This window comes from Macrobrachium rosenbergii, chromosome 9 (genome assembly GCF_040412425.1).
Source record: "Macrobrachium rosenbergii isolate ZJJX-2024 chromosome 9, ASM4041242v1, whole genome shotgun sequence".
Taxonomy (NCBI): Eukaryota; Metazoa; Arthropoda; class Malacostraca; order Decapoda; family Palaemonidae; genus Macrobrachium; species Macrobrachium rosenbergii.
Window position 1 is genome coordinate 47,843,553 of NC_089749.1, and position 5,000 is coordinate 47,848,552.

The window sequence follows — 5,000 nt, forward strand, 5'->3', positions numbered from 1 at the left end:
CATTTCCTCCTGCAAGTTGCTAAGTTATTCGTTTCCTCCCTTTCCCATCGAGGTATTTCAGGTACTGATGGCTAATTGGTTTACTCGGAAATACATTTAGGGAACATGAAGCGTCGGCGGCGCAATTTCCCAGTTACCTTCATTACCTTATGCCTGGTTATTTTTCTCTGCGTAGCTCATGGGGGATTCTAAAATGATCTAGTCTCGCACGATGTGTCTATATTCATACGTGGCACTTCTGCGCATTCGTCCGTGTATTCGACAACAAAGGCAGTTTTTCACAGACAAGGTTTCCGTTCGCTGCAGTGTATATTTAGTATATGCTAACGCACATAGCAACAACAATCATTACTTTCCAAAATATGTTTTTACTACATTCACACACACAAGAGTATTTTATTATTTTATTATTATTATTATTATTATTATTATTATTATTATTATTATTATTATTATCACGAAATTAATGGAGCGCGCTACGTTGCGCTGGAACCTGGCGCTGCCCGTCATGTCTCCCCCGCCCTCCCCACCCCCTACCTTACTACCCCGCCCACACCCGTGGCGGGCAAACAAGAAAGATCCACTCGGATTTTATTATTAATATTATTATTATTATTATTATTATTACTACTGATGTCGTTGTTGAAGAGCATGTTCAAGTAAACAGTACAAATTACACATTAACGCCATTTATTATAACCATTATTACCATCATTATGATGCATAAGCAACGGTGCCATACTCATGTATTATTATTAACATTAACAGCATTAATGGCATATTCTGACCTCGGTTAACTTTATTAAAAAACACAAGCATCTCGCCACCTGGTCTGCATCTGAGTTACGCAAAATAGAACAGAGATACTGAGTCGCACTCGTGACGTCAGGTGACACCCTTGGCTCAGAAAACGATTCTGTGCCACCACGTGATGAACGAAACTTTCAGAAGACTAGAGAATACGGGGCTTCATAAACAAAAGAACACCAAATCGGAAAATAAACCATAAAAACAGCCAAACAAAATGAACGAAACTTTTAGAAGACCAGAGAATACGAGGCAATAAAATCAATTTAAAGAACACCAAATCGGAAAATAAAAAATAAAAACAGGAAAACAAAAAAACAGAATCATTAAAATAAGAAAAGGTTAAAAATTAAAAACGGTGAAACATAAAAACAACATATAGTAAGTTGCAAAAACTAAACTAAAAAGGAAAAAGATACTCTTAAACAACCATACCACCAACTATAAATAACATATAACAATCGAAAACCATATATCTCGAATCAAGTAACAACCAACCAATAACCTACAACCATCAAGATTAGCAACAACAAAAGCAGCACAACAAAATTTTACACAATGACGCAACAACAATATAACAGTTTAAAATGCAAACAACATCACACATACTCAAGAAAAGACCAGAAACAACTGTAAACAACACACGGATGAAAGTAAGATGCTGCAGATGACAGATGACGTCAAGGGAGATGGAGATGATCTTGTGATACAGTTATGCACTCGGTTTGCAAGAATAACCCCGGGGCACTAGGTGCCTCGTTTTTGTCTAATTATTTTACAGTGTGGTGAAATCTAAAACAATACACAAGTCTATAAATAGACAGCAATAACAACAACAATAATAACAATAATAAATAAAAAACCTTAATAACTTTCTTTCATTACGACGTAAAGATAACAATCTGAACAAAATTCAATCCATTACTGTCTATCTTTCTTCACCAAACAAACATATGTAACCGAATTCCACCCCACACCCCCTTATCTGAAATTCAAAGTAAATCCCTAGTTAATACTCGCCCTTTTCCGCAAATAAATTACAACTGGCCTATATACTCCGTCCCTCTTCGCCTGCCTCTGAAAAACCACGAGACCAGTCGAGTCAGCTGACTCTTATTTCCTACTCCTTATCCTCCTCAAAAACGAGCGAAAACATCACTAAATCGTCACCATCATTGTAATGGTCCCATTGCTGGCAGCGTCGCCTGCTGCCAACACACGGAGATTCATCAAAATAATTCAAGGGTATAAACGGTGCCCCGGAGTAAAGCTATTATTATTATTATTATTATTATTATTATTATTATTATTATTATTATTATTATTATTATTATTACCACTTTTCAAAAAGAGCACATACAATTATAGAGCAAAGCTATAGGACATGAGCTTGACTAAAAAGCTTGCTTCAACTACATGTGAAATAAAGGAATGCACTAACCAGACGATAAACTGAATGAGGCCATATGAGCAAAGAAACTAAGACATCTGTAATCTTATTTCATACATATATACACAATATATATATATATATATATATATATATATATATATATATATATATATATATATATATATATATATATTATATATAGCATAAACAATCAATGAAGGATGCTTAATCTAAAGGAATGTTTAATTATAAAGGAATGTCACTATAAAGTTTAGTGTTTATTCGTATACTTTTAATTTAAATAAATAACATTTGTAAGTATATCCATACAGACACACACGCGCACACACACACACACACACACACACACACACACACACACACACACATATATATATATATATATATATATATATATATATATATATATATATATATATATATATATATATATATATATATATGGATATAATAAAATCACAAGTTTGCGTATGAGCGAGCTTGCGCAGCCAATGACACGATGGCCAGAATCCAATCTATAAGATCCTGTACTTCAAGAAGGACCCTATTGATGATGGTAACGATAAATGCTATAAAGGCGTTCTCTCTCTCTCTCTCTCTCTCTCTCTCTCTCTCTCTCTCTCTCTCTCTCTCTCTCTAAGGCGCCATGCCCAAAACAGATAGAGGAAATGCTTTCGCTAAGTAGGACCGGAAGCAGATGAAATTCGACGAATGCTCCGATAACCCCCATCCCATGCCCACTTACCACCATAGCAATGACAGCATCCTCATCATCGCCCATGTTTTGGAGAGTGACTCATCTATTTACCGAGAAGGCCGTTTCTCACGAGAGGGAGGGAGATGTGGCACTCCACTTGCTGGCTCAAGGATGAGGTTGGTACACAAACCTTTTTTTTTTTTTTTTTTACGCTCCACTTCTTGGTGGTCTTGCTTATATATATGTGTGTGCGTGTGAATCATAAAATAATATATATAAATAAATAAGCCTCTCTTCACTCTACAGATGAAGTATGTAAATTGGCAAACTAAAGGGACGCAGCCAGGACTGAAGAATGGCAAAGGACATGCAACTTCATCCCGAAAGAGTTGATGAGAACCGGAACACTGACGTCATCTGAAGACACCTAAACTAAGGGGAGAGGTACAATTATAAACAAAAACACAAAAGCTACATGTGTGTCTGTATATATACATATATATATATATATATATATATATATATATATATATATATATATATATATATATATATATATATATATATATATATATATATATATTGTCATGATGTGTACCAAGTACTTGGTTATTACACAACTAGTCACAAAATCCAAAAATTTACCTCACTTCAGCCAGATACCTGAACTCTCATACAATAAAATTAAGATTGAGCACTCTAAAGGTAACGATGATCCCTTAAAACTTACTTAACACTTGAAAAATCAAACTAAGTTTATCAAGATATGTGTTAGGTAATAGCAGTTAAACAAGAAAAATACTAGAGAAAAAGGGCATCACTCCACCACACTACTATAATAGTTTCCCTGGTCTTAATTCACTTCAGCAAACCTAAAGGGAACAAAACATGTTTATCACGTTGCCTTGTGCACACACACAAATAACCATACTCACTGGTGGTCAACAAATGAAACACTGTTTAAAATATTTTAAATACAAAATTTATTTTTAACTTCAAAATTTATAATTAGAATTCACAATCTGAAAAATTTACCATTACTTGAAAACAACACAAGATTTAATTAAATCTTAAACAAAATTATTTCACAAAATTTTAATTTATCAAGAAATTACATTAACCAAGCAAAATTTAAACTATCAAGAATTACTCAAGATTTGAAAAGGAAATCTTAATAAATGAAAATCAAATAAAGTTTGCAATGTTAAAGTAACAAAATTATGTAAAATGCTTAGTAAATAAATGTTAAATCACCAACATAAAAATTGGGCAAAATTAAGAAATTGCACAAAACAAGAACACACAAAAAATGCACAAAAGATTTATCAACAACAATTTCACTAAGGCAAAATTTCCCTAATATGCCTTATTATGCCATAGTAATAATAAGTAAAATTCCACTTTACCTTACACAAGCTTGTGAGAACCTTTGCAAAATTTGCAAAAACACACTTTCTATGAGGCACCTGTTACACTTCTAATACACGTTTCTTATGATCAGATCTCAAAAGGGAATATTATTAATAATGACCACAAATATATATTATGATAAAATTTACTTCTCTTTTGAAGAAGAGAGAGAGAGAGAGAGAGAGAGAGAGAGAGAGAGAGAGAGAGAGAGAGAGAGAGAGACCAACCAACTAACTCCTACAGGATCTCTTACCTCCCAGATTCTACTTTAAAAGAGATCTATGTTGTCACTAAGACATTTTGGGAACATGACACTAAATACGACGCAATAGGTCAGGAATTTTACCAAGACAAGAGGGAGGGTTTTCCCTGGGGCGAAAAAGGCGTAATTCTTTACAAAAGGTCCGCATCAGTATTTGGTGTTTGTTTGATGTGTTAGGTTGTGCCCTTAAGGGGGGGTCGCAGGGGGGCGAAGCCCCTCCCGCTAGGCCTAGGTAGGGGCACGGCGCCCTAGGTTAGGTTAGGTGGTTGTGTTAAGTTACTGTACATATTAAGGGGTTTTGTATTATTTTAGTAAGGTCAAACACCAAATACTGATGCGACCTTTTGTAAAGAATTACCAAAAAAGGTCATGTAGACCTGTCAGCACATATCTCTTTTAATGACAGGGGA